This window comes from Eretmochelys imbricata, chromosome 17 (genome assembly GCF_965152235.1).
Source record: "Eretmochelys imbricata isolate rEreImb1 chromosome 17, rEreImb1.hap1, whole genome shotgun sequence".
Classification (NCBI taxonomy): Eukaryota; Metazoa; Chordata; order Testudines; family Cheloniidae; genus Eretmochelys; species Eretmochelys imbricata.
In genome coordinates, this window is record NC_135588.1 from 2119963 (window position 1) to 2140858 (window position 20896).

Genomic DNA, 20896 nt, shown 5'->3' on the forward strand with positions numbered 1-20896 from the left:
GGGAGGCAGAAAAGCTCATCTCTCGGGCTGTCAATCCAGCAGCTTTCAACAGCACTAAAGACTCTTCCCAATAAGGAGAGGATGCAGGTGTCCAGCAGAGCTTTGCATGCAGCCAACCCACACTCCTCTAGGATGCCTGAACACAGCAAATGACCCTCTGCCAGAGAGAGAACATCAGGACAGGGTTAACACAGGGCTCCTGTGTACAAGCTTTTCTGCCCTCCCCTCTAGCTCAAAGGTAACAGTGCTGGAAGAGCCCAGCACGGTGCACCACAGGCAGAATAAGGTTGATGTCAAAGGCAGACGGAAAAGCTTCTTCCAAAGACAATTCCAGATCCACTCAGGTCACATGGGCACGTTTTGAAATAAAATCCCCTTCTTCTGCCCCAATCCCCCCACCTGTCAAGACCTGAACTTCCTCCACTGCTCCCCTGCACTGGAGAGCACCACTAACCTCTACAGGAGAATTTCCCATGCATCCATCCCCTGCTGTGCCTTAGGCAGGGCAGGCCATTAGCTGCAGGGGAATGCAGGGCCCGCCAAGTAAAAGGAGGAATTGCTTTTCAGAGGGCTGATTTTACTTGCAGAGTTTAAGCCCGCACAGAGAGTCCCTCCCTGATACGGGATGCATACAGCCCATTCTTGCTTTGCTGTAGCTGTAAGAGTGTCTTGCTTTCTCACTCAAAAAGCCCCTGGTTAAAATAAACAGAGGCCTTGTTAGGACAGGGGAAAGCCCTGCCCTAGGCTTCTGTCCTGGGCCTTGCAAAAAGCAGCTGTGCCTCTTTCCCTCTGTCACAAAACCCCTGAGCGCTGAGGCCCCTCCCCTGTCAGTGACCCAGAAGAAAGGGGACCTGGGCTAACAGCAGCAGCTAGCTGTCCCTGCTTGGGGGAAGGGACGCTTCCTGCAGGGAGCATGGAAGACATAGCCCTTATTAGTAATTTTTAAATGATTATTATTAATAATTATTATTATAATAAACAGGATCCTGGAAACTCACGTCCCTCTGAGACAGTGATAAGCGTCTAAAATTAGCCTCTGCAACGCAGAAAACCCGTGATGCTGCCAGGCGACCTCTAGGAACAGTCACTCTTTCATTCAGCTGCATCTCCCTGACTCTGGGGGAGGTACCCAGCCTGCTGCAAAGACGTTACAGACACATGAACATCCTGGCTCACTCCTTAGCCAATCAGTCCCAGCAAGAAACAAAAGCCCCTGCCAGGGCTACTGCTCCAGCTGCCTTCTCCAGGGCTGCCCCAGACACGGCCAAAGAGGAATTGCAAGAATTGCTGCTTTACTCATCTAGAGAGGGACATTTCTCCTCCCCCTTTATGGGGGTTTTAGCCAATACCCCGGTCAACACCCTGATAATAGCATACATCCAAAATCAGTGGGCCGACAGGTCTGAGACATTATACATGCCCAGAGCCAAAAGGAAGTCCAGACAACACCAGAGGTGCACGCTCTGTGGTGTCACAAAACCGTATCCTGTGATCACACCCTTCGCTGTCAGGTAAGAGATATGGCTCTCTCAAGACAATTCTTTCCTCCTCAGTATTGCACACACAGATTCTGGCCAATTACACTCCAAACTCCACTAAAAACAAGACAAAATCTAACAGCTGTATGGAAAAAAATGGAGAGATCCAGAACGACAACGATATGTAAATGTAGCAGGAAGTCACGCAGTTAAAGAAATTACCCTTAACACAATGTATCTGATGGGAGAATACTCCAGATTGTAAATATCTGCTTTCAGAGCCCTCAGTTCGTAAGCTCTGAGACACAGAAGCAATTTACGTAGCGCGTGCATGTGCGTGCCCACACGCCATTGTGCTGGGTTCCTAAGCTCCCTCTTCTGGCTGTACAGCAGCTGTTAGGTAAATACTGGCTGCGCACTAAGCCGTAATAACGCCAAGGAGAGCGCACGCACGAGGCAGGACAAAGAGCAGGATGATTTCAGCCCATTTCAAGGCACAGCTAACAAACAAAACCAAAACCCAGCGCTTGCCAAACAGAATAGAGACATCAGGAGGCCCCGGGATGTCAATCAATGCTGGGGCAACACTGTAGAGGACCAGCAGTCTGTCCCTCCAGAGTGCCTTCCATGCCTCCTACTAGCTGCTACCATTAATCTTCACTGCTTTCCAGTGGGCAGGAATTGTTAGACCCATTTCACAGATGGGGACTCTGAGGCACAGAGCGGAGACGGGAGTTGCCCAAAGCAACAAAGCTGAAATGGAAGCCAGGAGTCCTGAATCTCACTCTAGACGAACACTGCCTTCCTTTTATTTAAGTACTGAGCACCTTTCCTCTGACTCCTGAAACCAGCAATAGAGTAAGGGCTTGTCCACACATGGATTTATTCAGCAATACCTATTGCATTTTAAATTAACACCCTCCCTTAATCCAAATGACCGTTCAAATGTAGACAAGCCCCAAGAGCAATTCCAGCCTGCGTGGCTCTTATTTAGGCACAGCAATGGCATGCTCCCTGCTGAACAGACAAATGAGACGACACGGTCCCTACCTCAAGGACCAACTATCCATGTACAAAGTGCTTTTCCTTTGAAGCCTCACCCTTTAACAGACCCTTCGGCCTAGCGAGTACAGAGCTCATGGGTGAGGGGAATCTGGATTCCCAGCTGGCAAAGCCAGGACGAGGCAAGAGAAAGAGAAGCAGCTTGTCGACAGTGAGCTCCGGACTCCAGGCTCTGCCACCAAGTGCTGCCAGGGAAGGAGCTGGTGAAACATGTCACCTCCCAATGCGGGCCAGCCACAAGCCCACACAGACAGACACAAGGAGCCCGGGACACGCGCCCACAGCACATGCAGCATGGCAAAGACCCACAAGAACTCCTGTCACATGTTGAGGGGGTACAAGGTCAAAAAACACAGCTTGGCTTCACCACTGTGTTCACCTGCCCCAGCATCCTGCCAACTGCCACAACGTTGGAGCCTTCATCAGCCTCCTACTGCAGCGCCTGCCCTCGGTCTGTGCAGCGGGGGGATAATGTAAGGGTACTGCTCTGTGCTCGATTTGACACCCCAACAGCAACTCCGCACATGTGTACCACACACGACTGTTCCTCTCCTACTTCTGCATCCTGGGGGGAGAGCCAGCAAGGCACGCTGGAACCAGTCACCTACGCCAGCCGCACCTCTGCTCTCATGATGAAAGTGGCTGCAATTTGCTCTGTTTCATGATAACTAGGTGCAGCCCTGGGGCACCCAGGGAGCTGCCAGCATGGCTCTCAGCTGTGCACACATGGCACATACCGGAGTGACGTAAGCAGCAGTGTGATTGGCCAGTCAGCAGAGCTGCAGAATGAGTGCAGATTACACACTAAAGGGCTAGCGCAGGAGAAACAACAATCTGGAGGGTGTGAGAATAAGCAGACCTGCCTGCCCCCTGCACGCTTTATTGAACCGCCACCACCCCGCCCCCTTATTACACTCCCTTAGCAGCCACACAGCTCTGAACCCTCATCTACACATCACTTACCCTCCATTTCCATCACCCAGACCATATGGGAGATGCATCTGTTTGCTCCAGACTGAACAAGGCCCCATGTCAGAGCAAAGCTCCCAGCAGTTCCAAAGGGACCCACGAGACCTCCCTCCTTCCCCATCTCCTCAGGCACCTTTGGGCTCCGAGCCAGGCTTGTGCAGCATTGGCACATTGCACCTGGCTAGACATACCAGGGGCAGCTCACAAACTCCAGTTTTTATTCCACCCCAAGGGTAAGATGGGCAGAGAACACAGGAGTCCAAGCAAGGGGCCACTGGTTACACAATGTGGCCCTGAGCACACAGCCAGCGGGGGCAAAGCCTCTGGCTAAGAAATGAATGAAAATTTAAGCAGCAGAGCCCCAAACGTCAGCAAGGCCCCAGCCAGGCACTGCAATCTCCTGTAACCCTCCCGAAGAGCATGACTAAGCCGCCTGCCCAGGCCACACACCCAGCCTGGGCAGGAACACGCAGGCCAAGGAGGGAGAACTGACACTTGAGATTGTTCACAGCACAATCTGAAGAGCATGTGTCTTTTCTTGGCTCTTCTGGCCATGCCGGCTCTTTATTGAAAGCCTCAATGACATTAGTTCATTGAGGTATGCATTCTTCCAGCATGTGGAGCTTGAGGGGATTCCTCATTTGAGGTGGTCCCTTCTCTCTCAATAGAAGTTGGTCCAAAAAAAGCTATTCCCTCCCCTACCTTGTCTTGCCATTGGTCCATGGATACCTTTCATTTATCAATGTTCATAAACTTTGACACATTTGGAAACATCCCACACTAAAGCCTCAATCTACCCTAACTCACACTGAGCACCTCTATGTGAGAGAGGAGAAACCGTTATCCTCCTGCTTCTGGGCATGAATCACTGCTAAGTCATGGGGTCAAGAGGAAATGCCCCAGGGGCAAGTTATTCCAGAACTATCCACTGTGGGCTTTCAAGACATCTGGTACTGGCCACTGGGGTAGGTGGATCACTAATCCAACCCACTGTGGCAATTCCCATGTTCCTGTGCTATCACTTTCCATCTTCAGTAACTAACTAATCCTCACCAGGTATGTCTACACTGCAATTAGACACCCACAGCTGGCCCATGCCAGCTGACTCAGGGAAAGGGATGCAGACTGAGGGTGGTTTCACTGCGGTGTACACATTCAGGCTCAGGCTGGAGCCTGGGCTCTAGGACCCCGGGCTCTAGGACCCCGCGAGGTGGGAGAGTCCCAGAGCTCTCGCTGCAGTCCCACCTGAATGTCTACATGGCAAACAAACAGCCCCTTGGCCCCAGCCCGTCAGTGGTACAGGCCAGCCACAGGTGTCTATCTGCAGTGTAGACACACCCTGTGGTCCCTGTGTGGCAGGGCTGCATTACCTGCCCCACTTTCCAGAGGAAGAAGCTGCGGCACAGGAGAAAGAAGTGACATGCCCAGGCAGCAGGTCAGTGGCAGAGCTGGGAACAGAGCTGGGTCAGTGACAGAGCTGACTCCGACCTGTGTCCCTCTCACCCAGCACGCCAATGCCTTGTGGCCCATATGTAGCTCATCTGAAACGCAACAGTGGAGAGCTCAGACTCTTTCTCTAAGTCCTCCATGTTACCAGATGCACACACCACATAGCAGTCGCTTGCCTGCTTTGCTTCCATTCCCCACAGCCAGCCACAGCCCAGGAAGCCTGTACTCAGCTGTAGGACACTCCCTGCTTTCTCTCCCCAAAGAGGGAACCGAGCAAGTCCTCCCCCTGCCCCCCGCCTCAACTCCTTCCTTCTTGGCTTCAAGTCCTGAATACTGCAGCAACTGACCTGAGCCGCTGACCCTGCCCTGCATTCTTCCTTAGACCGAGCAGATGCCTTTCAAGAGGAGCCCTCCGGCTGAGCAGCCAGGAACGGAATGGGGGAAGCAGCCAGGGCCAGCACAGTGACAGTAAAACTCAGGCAGGACAGACAGACTGGGACCCTGACAGAAGGCACAGCCTCTCCAGGCACTTGGAGGTCTCGGCCCTTCCTTGCGTAGGGCGTGAAACTCAAGGACTTTCAGGCTCCCAGTCCGTCAGAAGTAAAGACACTGCTCTGCCCTAGGGGCTCTGGGCCTCCACTCTCACAAAGCCACAGGGAGCTAATGAGATGCTGAACTTCCCCCATGTGATCACCCAGCTCTTTGCAGTCTCCCACCCCACTCTCCAGCTACAGCTCATCTGTCAGAGCAGGCCCTCCCTTCATATTTGCCTGCAAAGTACCCAGCACAATGATGGAGCTATACCACACACAGCATGGGGACAGCGCACAGCACAACGGCAAAACCCACTAGAGCACTGTAGTTACTGTTCCAGCCCAGAAGGGTCCCAGCCCCCAGCGGGGCTGGGAGGTTACTAGCCGACAAGCAAGGAAAATAGAATATCATCACTATCAGATTAGCCTTACATAGCAGAGGTGCTCCCCGCCGCTTTAGAAGGGATGCATCCAGGAGCGGGGATGGTGAGGCTCACACAGAACAGAGATACTAGCCAACGGGCATGATCACACTAAACGGCTGCCAACTGGAGAGGGGATTGCAGAGGCTCCAGCACATTTTCTCAGGACCAGTTCTGCTCCCAGCATTCCCAGTGCCTCAGATCCACATCAGTGGGAAGGAAGGACAGGAGAGGTGATGCCAGGGAAAGCAAAGAGGTTTCTTCCACAGAGAGCCAGATTCCAAGTGAATCAGAGCAATGGAGATCTCAGCTCAAACCACCAGGAAGCAATTGCAATGCTAAGACACTGAGTGTCTCAGCCACAGATCTCACACAACTACTATCATTAGCCCCATAATCCGCCTCCGGGAACCATGCCATCCTCAGAGCCTGCATTTCTATGTGGGAGGGTTGGAAGCTGGGAGTTTCCTGCACAACCAACAGTCAAAGCCAACACACCTGGATGAATGTGCCACCTGAGACATCAGGGATTTGAGGGGTCTGGCAAGAACACAGAGGGAGTGAACTGCAATAAACCAGGCACATGGTCAAGCATGCTGGCCCTCACTCTGCTCCTGAAGTGCCTTATGTTCTCCACCCATGTGGCCCTACGTCCTCTGGTATTTTGAAAGGTTCGAACCCCATTCTTGCCAGGAAGGCACCAGTAGGACGTCGGATCTCGGCACAAGGGTCATTCAGCACTCTGCCGTGGGTCAGGACTGCTTCCCTTGCACCAGGCAGAGTCACACAAGCAGAACAGAAAATGAGAAGGAAAGATGGGATCCCAGCCTGGGACCATCGTCACCAGCTCCTATGGGCCACAGACAGTGATCAAGATACCACTGCTATCATCACACCGCAGTGTGACTCACTCACCCACCCTCTCCGAGTCCCTCGGAGGGCAAAAGAACCTCCTTCCTAAAGCAGCCAGCCATCCCCCTCAGCCACTACCCAGCAAGGCCTTTACCCAGGGAGTCAGTTACAGCTGGGGTGTTTGAGACAGGCAAGGCCTCCGCAGGACGCTCTTTGCCGGAAGAGACACAACCCTCTCCTTTTCCCCTCCTTCCCCCCACCCGCGTGCGTGCGCACTCCAGCCCAGTCTTTGTGTTTCCCCCAGCAGACGGGAAGGTGTTACAATTTGCATGGCTAATCAGCCAGCACTGCCAATTAACAGCACAAGCTACATGCTCCCAACTTAAAGACCACTCCATTATTCATTCACACAAGGGCAGCAGCAATGCATGGTGCTGGGCACCAGGGGCCTGGAGAGCCAGCCAGGTTCCTTAGCTGGATCCCACAGACAGCAACAAGAATGCAGAGGGATGGCACACAGCACTTAGGCAGCCTGGCCAAAAGGCAACCCAGGGAGACAATGCAGCCCAATGGCACCCTCCTCTGTCATGTGGAGGGGGAGCCCACAGGACTACAAGTCCCACTATGCACCGGACCCTTCTGATACCATGCTGGGCCCTGGTGCACCTCTGGGAGGAAGAGGAGAGCAACAGCAATTTGTTCCTTTGGATAAAAACGCCAGAAGCCAGAGGGCTGCACCCAAAGCTGACAACAGGGCCCCTGGTGGAGCCAGGTCTGTGGGCGCCGGTTCTAAGCAAACATCCCTGGCTGTTATAGCCATGCCACCGCTACCGTCTGCTAGAAACACCAAAGGCTGTTGGGCGCTTAGCTGAGGAGGAAGACACATCACTCCAAAGGAAAATTGTGTCACCAGCTGCTTGTGCAGTCCGGCTGAAGAACACCCTTCATACGGGCGTAGAGACAGGACGATACCTTGAAAGGCAGGCTCTCGCCCAATGCCCCTGCTACAGAGCAGAGATCCCCTGCAGAGCCGATTTTCATGGGTCTCATGCGCTCTACCCCACCAGTGCAAAGCCCAGGTCACCAGGAGAGAAATGATCCCTTGCTGCCGAATTACACGCTCTGAGCTCCAAGTGCGCCTCTCACGGACTCGCTCTTGTGTCACATGGAGCTTATCTGGCCCTAGGTGTGTTCAGAACAACTGCATACTTCGGGGGTGATTGGTAGAGTTAGCCAAGGAGGAGAGGGGAGGAGCAGAGATGGCAGGCCAGAGGCCTTACCGGGGGGAGGGTGGGCTATTCAGAAAGGACAGACTCTCCATGGGGCAGGGACGGAGCGGAAGAACACAGCGACACTTCACACACAGCATGCTCACGCTCCAGTCTCAAAGCACCTTATCCAAGGTACCAGAGTGCCCATGTTACAGAGAGAGAGATTGATGCACAATTTGCCCAAGCTCCCTGGAATCAGAGCACAGCAAAGAGCAGACTCCAGAAGTCCTGGTCCCAGCCCACTGCAACACAGGATTGGGGGGGGGGGGGGCGTATCTATACACAGAGTTAAAATACTCAGCCACTTCTCCCTCGTGCAAGTTGCCAGACTAAATAAAATATGGCAACCGTGTCTGCACGGCCCAGCTCAGCACTACCCAGCTCCTGCCTCACCCTCCGCCCAAGCATCACTCCCTCCCACTCACCAACTCCACTGTTCGCTCTCCACCCTCGGCTGCCCAATTAACAAAAATTCCTCCAGAGCACTCATTAAACACTCCCAAACCTGCACCGTATCCTAGCCGCTCCCTTCCCCACGTTCGCACTCCAGTGTCCTGGGTGGGGCTGCATTCACCCTTTGTGGCAGGAGACCCATTCTTTGACACATCTCCCCTACAGCCCTGAGTACCTTTACATCTCAGTATTGACATTTGCTCCTGGCCCATACTTCGGGCTGGCTCTTTCTCCCCAGGGGTGCCCCAAACAAAAGTGAATTCAGTGCTGCATTGGCAAGCCCAGAGATGGAATCTTCTCTCTCCACAGAGCAAGGCCAACAGCAGACTGAGCTTCCCTGGGCACCACTGCCTCAGCCCCACCCCGCAGGGACCACCCATCAGTCCTTGATCTGGCCACCCAGACCATTAATACAAGCACCAACCACAGTAGCAGATTTTGTGACGTGGGCACCTGTTTCTCTATGAAATAAAATGAGACCCACCAACTTGTTTCACAAGGACTACTGAACAGCTGTCCGATGGGATGGCGCCCAGAGGTGAAACTCTCCAATATAAACCATCCCCAACCCACCCAGTCCCCCCTCCCACCTTTGTATTCTGGATAAAATCATGAAAATGACAAACTGCTGCTTAACACTGAAAAATCAGAAAGCCTTTAGACCTTCTGGAGGAAGCACCTAAACTGAGACTCTCTAGACAACTCCTCTCAAACGAAGTACATTCTTGTTCAATACAGTGGTAACAAAAGGACCTTGGAGCACCCATTTGTTGCTAGACTCTTTCTTTCTGGCTCAGTTACATAACGGTTCAAGCCCTCTGTTCTGGACACTGATTGCATTGTGCATTTAATGAGATGACCCTATCTGCTCTGATTATACAGACATTTTGGCACACAGGAAAGCTATCTTTCAGGCCCTGCCTAGCCTGTCCTGGGAAGTTGTTGTAGCACCTCTTTAGCAAACCATGCTAAGGGCTCATCTAAGCAAAGCAGCACTGGTTTAACAAGAGGTGTGACGCTGATTTTGTTAAACCAAAGCAAAAGGCTGCTCGGAATCTCTCTTAAAAAAACATAAACCTGATTTATATCAATTTAGCGGAAGAGGATTAGGATCAGGTTTTTCGCTAAATAGAAATAAGTCACTTTGAAACCAAAATTGAAGTGTCTACACAGGGGTTTGCACAGATTTAACTTAATCAGTTTTAAAATCAATTTGTGTGGACCCATGCTGACTAGGATTTCTAATAGTATGGTGCTAATGCTGTTTCCATGAGCAGTGCAGACAGAAGACCAAAGTCAGCAAGAGGTTATACTGCCCATTTAGATGGGACTTTGCATTACTTGCACCAGTGTAAAGGATGGGTTGAGAGCACTCGAGATCCAATCATTACGAGCAGTAGGGTTCATTGACTAATCTGAGGAAATCAGACTTTAGCGTTTCCCTATAATAAGGAAGATTAATTACAAAGCACTATTTCCCAGCATCCTTAGCAAATCTCAAGGAGTAACTTAGTCTCTGCCTAACCTTATGCATATGCAAAGACGCATCCGGATGAGACAGATTCCTTTCCATCCAAGTCCCACACAAAAGGAGCTGCCCTTCTCTGAGGCAGGTTTTGATGTATTTTGCAATGGCCATGGCCCTGCAGTGAGCTCACCCTCCAGCAGACAACATGGGGGCAGTGAAGGAAACAGCCCAGCTGATTCATCTGTTCCTTTTGGCTGCTGGGTTTTGTTGTTTTTTTTTTGAGAGAGAGATTTAATGATGAAACAAAAGCCAACCACAGTTTGCAGACGACGACTCCGGCGACCACTCTTTCTGCAAGTGCTGTCAGAGGGGATGGGGGTGACATCCTCAATGTGCCCAATCTTCATTCCAGAACGAGCGAGAGCTCCGAGGGCTGACTGGGCACCAGGTCCAGGAGTCTTGGTCCTATTTCCACCTGTAGCTCGCAGCTTGATGTGAAGGGCAGTGATGCCCAGCTCCCTGCACTGCTGGGCAACATCCTGGGCTGCCAACATAGCAGCAGAGGGCGAAGACTCGTCTGTCAGCCTTCACCTGAATACCACCAGCCACTCGGCAGACGGTTTCCTTGCCAGAGAGATCATTTACATGGGTAAGTGTCATTGAAGGAAGTGAAGATATGGCAGACGCCAAACACATTTTCCCCTTCGGCAACTGGCGGTCCCAAGTTGATGACCTGCTCTTCCTTCTTCTCCTTACCCTTATGCGGTGCTATTTCTGTGCATCCTCTCGGGCACCCAACACCGGAAAGGATAAACACTCCCCAGCTCTGGCTAAGAAGGCTAAACACAAACAAGCACAACTGTAGACAGTCTGAAGTGTCACTCTCTGAACTGGTGACACCGTCTGGAAGGATTTCCATAGTATTTGCACATCTGCATTCCACCCTCCCCTGCGAGCCCCACACAAGGCCATAACCCTGTCCGCTACACCCAGGTCTTGCTTGCAATACCTGCTTCAGCACAAACAAGGGCAGTTTTGTAATAAAGGCGGCTACAAACCAAGATTAGATACTAATTACAAAATGTACATTGCAGAGAAATTATTCAGCACAGGGTTAGGTTTCGGGTGGGAGAGAAATTGAGAGCAATTATTCAACAGCATCTGGCACAGTACAACCTGGAAATGCTGGGGAAAATGCAGGTTAGAGGTTACAAGGAAGTCACCCATTCGCCACACTAAGGTTTCAGTTCTCCCACAAGAGGAGCTGTGATTCAGACCCTACTTGCCAGTTGCCAGGATGCAAGGTCTGCACCTAGGATACATTTCTGACACCTTAAGCTTCAGGGGTGAGCAAATGCAGCTCTTTTCTGCCACAGCAAACAGAATCAACATGGCAAACAACAGTAAAGCGAGGAGTTCATTATTGTTCAAAGTTCAAGGCTTTGTTTGAATTAGACCCTACAAAGACAGAAATTACCTTTCATGTGTTAAAAGAAAAGGAGTACTTGTGGCACCTTAGAGACTAACCAATTTATTTGAGCATGAGCTTTCGTGAGCTACAGCTCACTTCATCGGATGCATACTGTATAAATTGGTTAGTCTCTAAGGTGCCACAAATACTCCTTTTCTTTTTGCGAATACAGACTAACACGGCTGTTACTCTGAAATCTTTCATGTGTTGTTACAGATCAGATGATTCTCTGGCTGGAATCAAACAGCTATTTCCGAAGTTAGATTGTACAGATCCATGGCTAGCTATGGCTAAGAAAACTGCCTGTAAATTTTTTTTAAAAGCACCCCCTAGACTTGGAGCTCCTTAGTTCCATCTGATAGAGGGAATTCTGAGGTCCACCCCCACCCCCCCAAAAAAAAAACAGCCACTACCTTCCCCAAAGTACTGGTTGCATGCAAGTATTGTTTTATGTCATTGTCCTAAGTTTAGTTCCTGCACAAATTGCCTGAAACCACAGAGTTTCTGAACCCCTCAGCAGACATTTGCTATTCTATATATTTCTCCCTAAGCAACTTAATTTACAATAACCCCCCGGGCAGGAGGCAGGCAGATCAAACCTCAGCCACCCCCAGTGATTCTTTTGGCTGCTTTCGAGCTATTAGGCCAAAAGTCGCAGCCCTGCAGCCCAAGGGCTACAGGCAACTGAACAGGTCTCCCCTTACCCAGCCTCGGCAAGCCCACCGCCGTTCTCACGGGCTACCACACTCTCAGTGCCGCTTCTACTGCAGAAATGAGACCAGCCCTACGAGCCAGCGCGATGCGACCCAGCCCTGCCAGGGCCAGAGGGAGGAACGAAGGAAGCCCTGCACTGGTGTGAAATTTTTCATTACGCAGGAGGGTTTCCCCTACCTCGGAAACGGTGAGGCAAGCAGCAGGCAAAGGACTAGCAGTAACAGCAGCACAGGGCAGCTGGAAGAGGTCTGCGTTTCCCGTCCCAGGCTACCAAGTATTCCCCAGGATTAGCCCAATTAGCCCTCCGCATCTTGCTTGAGTGTAGCAAAGCCGCAGCTCCCTCCGTCTCCACCCGCCGCTGCTCTGCCCAGGGGAGAGAAGGGGACCAGGTGCCAGGCAGCTGCGGCCCTTCCGAGGCGGCGGGGCGGGCAGGCTGCTCCCCCGCTGCGGTCGGGGCCGCCCAGGGCCCAGGCAGCCGGCCCAGCCCCCCCACGGCCGTGCCCAGCCCCCCCGACGCCCACCCTGCCGGGGCCCGCCTCCGCCCCCACCCAGAATCGGGGGGCTGCCCCACCAGGGACCGCGAAACCAGGGCGTGCCCCCCATCCCCCACACACCGCGCTCACACACACGGGGGGGGTCTCTCACACACACACACAGACGGGGGGGGTCCTCACACACGGGGGGGGAGGGGTCTCACACACACACACGGGGGGGGAGGGGTCTCACACACACACACGGGGGGGGAGGGGTCTCACACACACACCCCTACCCCCCACCGCAGACACAACAGCGGGCGGGTGACACTGACACACGGGGGGGGACAGCGGCCCCCATGTCGGCGGGGCCCGGGGCCGGTCCGCCTCTCCCGGTACCTGGCGCCGCGTCTTCCGGCCTCCCCGCCCGGCGCCGCCGCCCGCCCGCACTCACCGGCCGCAGGAGCTCGCGGCGCGCGGCCGAGACGGGCCCGGGGCGGGGAGCGGGGCCCAGCCCGGATCGGCCCCGGAGCCGGCACGCGGCGGGGGAGGGGAGCGGCCTGGCCTGGCCCAGCGCGCGGCACCAGCCCCGCCCCCAGCGCGGCACCCCCCCCAACCCGGCACCCCCCCCAGCCCCGCCCCCAACCCGGCGCCCCGCCCAGCCCCGCCCCCCAACCCGGCACCCCCTCAGCCCCGCCCCCAGCCCGGCACCCCCCCCCAGCCCGGCGCCCCGCCCGGCGCCCCGCCCAGCCCTGAACCCCCAGCCCCGCCCCCCAAACCGGCACCCCCTCAGCCCGGCGCCCCGCCCCCCCCTGAACCCCCAGCCCCAACCCGGCACCCCCCCAACCCGGCGCCCCGCCCAGCCCTGAACCCCCAGCCCCGCCCCCCAAACCGGCACCCCCTCAGCCCCGCCCCCAGCCCGGCGCCCCGCCCAGCCCTGAACCCGGCACCCCCCCAGCCCTGAACCCCCAGCCCCGCCCCCAGCCCGGCGCCCCCTCAGCCCCCCCCAGCCCTGAACACCCAGCGCCCCCCACAGCCCTGAACCCCCCAGCCCCGCCCCCCAACCCGGCACCACCCCAGCCCCGCCCCCAGCCCGGCGCCCCGCCCAGCCCTGAACACCCAGCGCCCCCCCCAGCCCCGAACCCCCAACCCGGCACCCCCCCAGCCCCGCCTCCTCACAGCCCGGCACCCCCCACAGCCCTGAACACCCCGCCCCCCCCAGCCCCGCCCCCAACCCGGCACCCCACAGCCCGGCACCCCCTCCCCACAGCCTGGCACCCCCCCAGCCCTGAACACCCAGCCCCGCCCCCCAACCCGGCACCCCCACAGCCCCGCCTCCCCACAGGCCTGAACCCCCAACCCGGCATCCCCCAGCCCCGCACCCTCAACCCAGCACCCCCCGCCTCCCCACAGCCCTGCACCCCCCCCAGCCCTGAACACCCAGCCCCCCCCCCCAGCCCCACCACCCGGCACCCCCCAGCCCCGCACCCCACAGCCCTGCACACCCAGCCCCGCCCCCCAGCCCGACACCCCCCCAGCCCCGCCTCCCCACAGCCCTGAACCCCCAACCCAGCACCCCCCCCAGCCCTGAACACCCAGCCCGGCACCCCCCACCTCCACCCCCAACCCTGCACCTCTACAGCCCTGCACACCCAGCCCCCCAGCAACCCAGCACCCCCCCAGCCTTGCACCCCTACAGCCCTGCACACCCAGCGCCCCCACAGCCCAGCCCCCCCACAGCCCTGCACCCCCAGTGCCCCCAGCCCAGCCTCTCTACAGCCCTGCACCCCACACAGCCGTGCACACCCATCCCCCACACCCAGCCCCCACCCCTACAGCCCTGAACCCCCAGCGCCCCTAGCCCAGCCCCCCCACAGCCCTGCACCCCCACCCCAGCCGTGCACACCCATCCCCCACACCCAGCCTTGCACCCCCACAGCCCTGCACACCCAGCCCCACACACCCATCCAGCACCCCCACCCCTGCACTCCCACAGCCGTGCGCCCCCACAGCCCTGCTCTCACACCCACAGCCGTGCACCCAAAGCCTTGCACACCCAGCCCCCACCCCCACAGCCCTGCACACCCAGCCCTGCATCCCCACAGCCGTGACACCTATCCCCCACACCCAGCCCTGCACCCCCCACAGCCATGCACACCCACAGCTGTGCACACCCAGCCCCCCACAGCCCTGCATTGTACTCTCTGCCTTGCACACCTGCCCCCAGCTCTGCACTCCTCACAGCTTTGCACACTCACACCCAGCCATGCACCCCCACAGCCTTGTTCACTCTGCCTTGCACACCCACCGCACACCCTTACACATTCTGCCTTGAACACCCAGCCTTGTGCATACCCACCCCACAACCCCTGTACCTCCTTCTGCAGCCTTGTATGCTATATCTTACATATCCACCCCACACATCCTTGCACACATGCCCAGCTGCCAGCCTTGCACACTCAGCTTTGCACAGCTGCTCTGCCTCCAGCCTTTTTCACCCAGCCCATCGGCTAGCCTTGCACATCCACTCCTCCACCCACAGCATTGCACACCCACCCTTGTACACCCATTGCATACCCACCCTTGCATCTCCACCAGCTTGCCTTTCAAACACACGCATATCCTTTCAACATCCAACACCACCGCCCACCCTTACATACCCAGCCCCACCAGCCAACTTTGTGTGCACAGTCTCCCAGCCTTGCACACCCATCAGTCACCCTTGCACCTCTGCTGGCCAGCCTTCTACACCCACAAATCTTGGACACCCATCCACACTGTCCAGTCTTACACACACACTGGCCAGCCTTACGGACACACACACAAGACACCAGCCAGCCTTACACACTCATACACACAGAGGCACCAACTAGCCTTAGACATCACAGACTCCCACTAACCTGCCTGACACACACAGAGGCCATCCTTACACATTCACATCAGCCAGCCTTACACACACACACTGGTCTTGCAAACTCACTCTCCAGCCATCCTTACATGCACTCTCACGTACACTGGAAATCTGCACACACACACACACCATATAGCAACACACAGCCCCTTACTGGCCAGCATGACACACGGAGACATGGACAGTCACACTGCCAGTACAAACACACACGCGCATGTGCACACAAACTCTGCCACTGGAAGTGGAGAATCTAATTGAAAAGAAAATGCCATAAGTGATCTTGACAAACAGAAGGTGAGAAGGGGGCCATGCAGATCGTCCTTGGGATTCAGGGCCCGCCACGGAGCCCAGGAGATCAGGGTGCACTTTCCAGCTGTCCCACAGCCTTGACACGGGGCAACTCACTTCATTTCTCTGGCTTTCAGTTCTCATTTCTGAGGATAACAGCATTTCCCTGCCTCTTGGGGGCTCATGAAAATAATTCCCCTAATGTGCTCAGATACGACAGGGATGGGCCGCACAGAAACCCTCATGCAGACGACAGGTACGGTAACAAATACAATCATTTGTAGTTTCAGCTAGACAGTATTTATTTTTTAAGTCCTGTCATAAAGAGCTGCTGTGGTCTTCCCCAGAGGTGGCTGCAGTGCAGGGCTGGGGCCATTGAGCTCTGTGTAAAACACACCCAGGTCCATCTGGCTAGAATTGCACAGCATAGTAAAACCAGTCTGATCTTAGAACAAATGAAACATGCCCAGGCTCCTTTGATGGATACGGAGTGTCTCTGTAGTGATGTACAGATACTGGACATTGGGATGGGCATGGTGTGAATATATGGGGTCAGGCTCCGAGAGGGTTGTAAGGAAAAGCCAGCAGGAAGTGAAAGACTAGCTCAAGATAAGGCAGCCACCTCTCAGCAAACACCTGAGGGTTGTTAAGGGACAATGGCAGAGCCATTGGCTCTGAGGACTCTGACTCCATCTCTTGCTGAGCTTGGGTATCTCCCGCAGCCCGGGAACAAGGACGAGCGAGCAAGAGCTCTAGACTCTAGACTGTTTTCAATGGTAGCAGATGACAGAACGAGGAGTAATGGTCTCAAGTTGCAGTGGGGGAGGTTTAGATTGGATATTAGGAAAAACTTTTTCACTATGAGGGTGGTGAAACACTGGAATGCGTTACCTAGGGAGGTGGTAGAATCTCCTTCCTTAGAGGTTTTTAAGGTCCGGCTTGACAAAGCCCTGGCTGGGATGATTTAACTGGGAATTGGTCCTGCTTCGAGCAGGGGGTTGGACTAGATGACCTTCTGGGGTCCCTTCCAACCCTGAGATTCTATGATTCTATGATTCTATGATAAGAGGACGATAGCAGCTCAAAAAGGACAACTCGCAAGGGTGGGGGAGTCTGGCTGAGACACAAGCACCCACAGCGGGTGTCTGAAGACACCCCTGCCTGGGTTACTGTCAGAGGTGGGAAGCCTTTTGGTAAGACCAACCTGGTGTAGACAGTTTGTTTTTTTGGGTTTTTTTTTTTTTTTTTTATGATCTGTTCCTTTGGTTGAAATAAGTAGCCCTTTGGCTATGAAGGCCATTGAGGGGCGGGGGTGGATTTGATTTAAATCAAATTGATTTAAATCATGATTTAAATCACTAGTCAGGAAGACTCGATTTAATCATGGATTTCTACATAAAAGTGCTTTCTTGTTGGTTGTTATAACCTTAATACATATTCTTCACAACTCCGAGAGAGAGATGTAGGTTTCATTTTTAGAAGGTACACACTATACATTTTTAAGTGATTTATTTTGAAAACTTTTCAGATTAATTTTACAGCTATATCAGAAAATGAATGATTGTTTGGTTATTTCATTTACCAAAGCAGATATTTATGAAGTCATTGGGAGGTGAACTATCTCCAATTCAACAGGTTAATCATTAATATTTGGAAGATTTTCTTGCCATGCTATATTAGGAGGAGAACATCACCAGACAGACATTTAAATTCTTTTATTTAACTAAAACAACGTTAAGTATTCTGGATATTTTTCTTCAACAGCAAACATATAATATTTTAACAAAACAAGCATATGGATTTTTGAATTTAAACATTCAAGTTTTTTTAAAATCAGGTTTGTTTTTGTTAAAATTGTTTTTAACTAAAATAGTTACATGAAATATTTAAAAAAAAACAACAACAAATTAAAATCGACTGTGTCAGCCTGGTCAACATCAGAAACTTAACATATTGGCTTCTGCAGCTAACTCAGTCATCTTCACCTTCATTTTCCTGTTTGGTCATAATCTGGAAAAGAAAAACAAGCTTTCCTGCTTTTCAGGTCCCAAACAATTTCTCAATTTGGAATGAATTAGTCCAAAGGAAGAAAATATTCTTTCTACACTGGCAGAAGAAGTTACTGCTGTTAAAAGTGAGATTATCACTTCAACAGTCTCTGAAGCCAAGTGCTTAAGTGACTTCCACCAGTTCACTGATGTGACTTTCTTTAAAACATCATTAGCAAACATACATTTCTTGAATGAGACTAACCAATTTATTTGAGCATGAGCTTTCGTGAGCTACAGCTCACTTCATGAAGTGAGCTGTAGCTCACGAAAGCTCATGCTCAAATAAATTGGTTAGTCTCTAAGGTGCCACAAGTACTCCTTTTCTTTTTGCGAATACAGACTAACACGGCTGTTACTCTGAAACATTTCTTGAATGGTTCTTATTTCCAAACTGGGTCTCTTTTGTGGCCTGCTGCCATTATAGATTTTCCCTTTTACTGAGAGAATGTATGGTAGATCTCAAATCAATGAAGGCTACACTCAGAAGGATCTCCAGACTTCTGGAATGTGCTTCCCAAACAGTTTCACTTTTGTTTCTACTGCCTGTCCCTCCCTTCTCACATTTATCTCCAGACTTTTTCTCCTTGTCCAGATCTATTCCGCCCCCAACAATCTTCTATTCACTGGACTTTTTGAAACTTTGCACTTTTAGACGGAGGTAAGGGATTGACTCTGTGTACACAAATTTGCAGAGGGACAATAGAGTTGAGATCTGTTATTTCTCACCTCTATATATTATTCATTTATTTATTTAATATCATTTTTGCTGTTAACAAGCATGTTATCTCTGGAGACACAAATCCACAGTCTGAGAACTGCAAAACTAAGCATCTCTGATGGTATCTTCTAGACTGAGCACTGAGTCCCAGTGGGTAGATAGAAAGATTAACCTAAATAATCTATACAGAAGCCCCTGGAACCCCATAAGATTGGGTCCCTAATCCATGAACTATTGGAACTCCTTTACAAAACTTTTCTTAAACATTACATGAATATATTGTCTCATACTATAGAATTAGAATTTATAACCCCTCTTCCAGGATGAGATGTCTTTGAGCTATAATGTATCTTAATTAAAACTATCTTTAGATAGGTTTTTTCCTCAAAAAGCATTTTATCAAAAAAATCTGATCTAAATTTAAAAAATCCAATTTTTTTTATTTAAAAAAAAAAAACATTGATTTTTATCCACCCTGGTCACAGTACTCCACTGGGCACAGACTCCTGAAGGGAAGAACCAGAACTCAGCCGGGCCTCCAGGTAAGCGTGGTGGATGCCCAGGGTTCTGTCGCCCAGCACCTAGGCTGGGAGTGGAGAATTGTGGAATCCTACCCTAGGATAGGTAAAGACACACGGCCTGATACTTGGGGGGTGCCCCAGAGAAGGGACGGCGGAGCAGCTAGCCCTGCAACCAGGACATCTCCCATGTAGGTGAAGCAGCTTATCGGGTGCAGCTGCGCACCTTCAGGGGCTGATACAGTACTGCCATGGTCAGAAATGCCCTGGAGATGTAGGGCAATGCAAACTGGAAATAGCTGCAGAAACCTAAGGGCCGGGGCTGGGCTTTCCAAAGGAGCATAAGGGAGGTAGAGGCCCAGGTCCCACTGCCTTCCATGGGATTTAAAATCCCGCTACCCGAAGCAGCACAGACCTCTGCTCCTGACAGCAAGCCTGTTCTGCAAAGTCAACGTAGCTGGAGAACTCCAGGAACTGAATTTAGGGGCAGAGTTTGAAATGGGACTCTGGGTTTTATCAGTGAGTGATCAAGACTGTTAACTGCACACCTCTGAGACAGGAGCGTCTAGGTAAAGGCAGCCCGAGGGTTTTGGCCACCTAGCATCTGGTTAAAACAGTCATTTAAATGGCCCTTATGGTGTGTGTAGCAATTAGTTCTGTAGCGTAGCTGTTACCCAAGTCTGTTGTGTTTGTATCTGTCTGTATTTCTATTGTGTGTTTGCAGTGGCCATTGCCAATGTAACCACAGGCCAATAAATCCACAGATCATGGTATGTTCTAAAGCCAGAGTGTTCTAGCTCCGTTTCCAGGCTTGCATTTGACATCGGGCTTTTCTTCGGGGAAGCGTCACTGGGATCGTTTCTGAAGGAGACTGTGGTTTGAAGAGAGTTCTCTCCTGAGGCAGTGTCAGGGAGGCCTGCAAGATGGAGCCCATCAGCGGGAGGAGAAGGGGCTCTGGTCTGCATTCCTAGCCTCCTGTCTTGTAAGCTCAGAGCAGGTGGAGTAAGTTGACAAGAGGATACAAAAGCCAAGAGCGGCCCAGTAATGCAACTCGGTCAGGGTTCAAAGGAACAGCCAAGCCAACTCCGAGAACGCAGTTGATGGAAATGGTAAGATAAAGCAGTCTGTCCTGGCTGAGCAGGGATAAGTCTCCCACTGGAAAAGGTGAGACATCAAACCCAAAGAGGTAATGCTGCCCCACCCAGAATCCTCACTGCATGCAGGACCGCACAGCCATATGGGCAATATACATGACCAAGGCCCAATCTGAAAGATGAGCTGAGCCTTGAACTGTCATCCTGGTGAGTTTTCGCATCACTGATTCCTGATTCTTGGGTGCTGCTTTAGACCAGTCATTAGGTCCTTGACCAAGGTCGCACTTCCCCTGCAATTGCTCACTGGCCGCCAGACTTCGTGGAAGCTCAAGGACACGGACTCCCTCCCTCTTGTCTGTGGCGATCTGATAGAGCACACGGGGTAGAGAGCGGGTGGGGTGGAGACCGAGGCAGAACCACAGGGGGGTGCAAGCATGAAAGTGCCATAGCTGACGTTGCAGGTAAATTGGGACCATTGGCGCCATCGCCAGCAACTCCCACCACATTGACCAGGAGGCTTCAGGAAATGAGAAGCGTCCTCAGGTACTTCTTCCCACTGGCAGGGGCGTGGTGCTGGGCTGCCATAAACGGCTGACCCAGAGCTGCCTGGTGGCCCGTGGGGAAGCCTGTGGGGAACCAGTGAAGAGAATACAGAGCAGGATGTGGAAAACCAACACGTTCACAAAGCCAGTAAGCAACTC

At 52.9% G+C, this 20896-nt stretch overlaps 1 protein-coding gene and 1 pseudogene across 6 annotated transcripts in view; both read right to left on the reverse strand.

The window, feature by feature from the left end:
* The window catches only part of MYO18A (myosin XVIIIA), a 141163-nt gene extending 128035 nt beyond the window's left edge, over positions 1-13128 (reverse strand). For all 6 annotated transcript variants that reach the window (XM_077836370.1, XM_077836369.1, XM_077836371.1 and 3 more), the window contains exon 1: positions 13070-13128. The gene's annotated coding sequence lies outside the window, so the exon portion shown is untranslated. The remainder of the gene's footprint in view (positions 1-13069) is intronic.
* Positions 128-10876, reverse strand: LOC144276664 (small ribosomal subunit protein uS11 pseudogene; annotated as a pseudogene).
* Positions 13129-20896: the final 7768 nt, after the last annotated feature.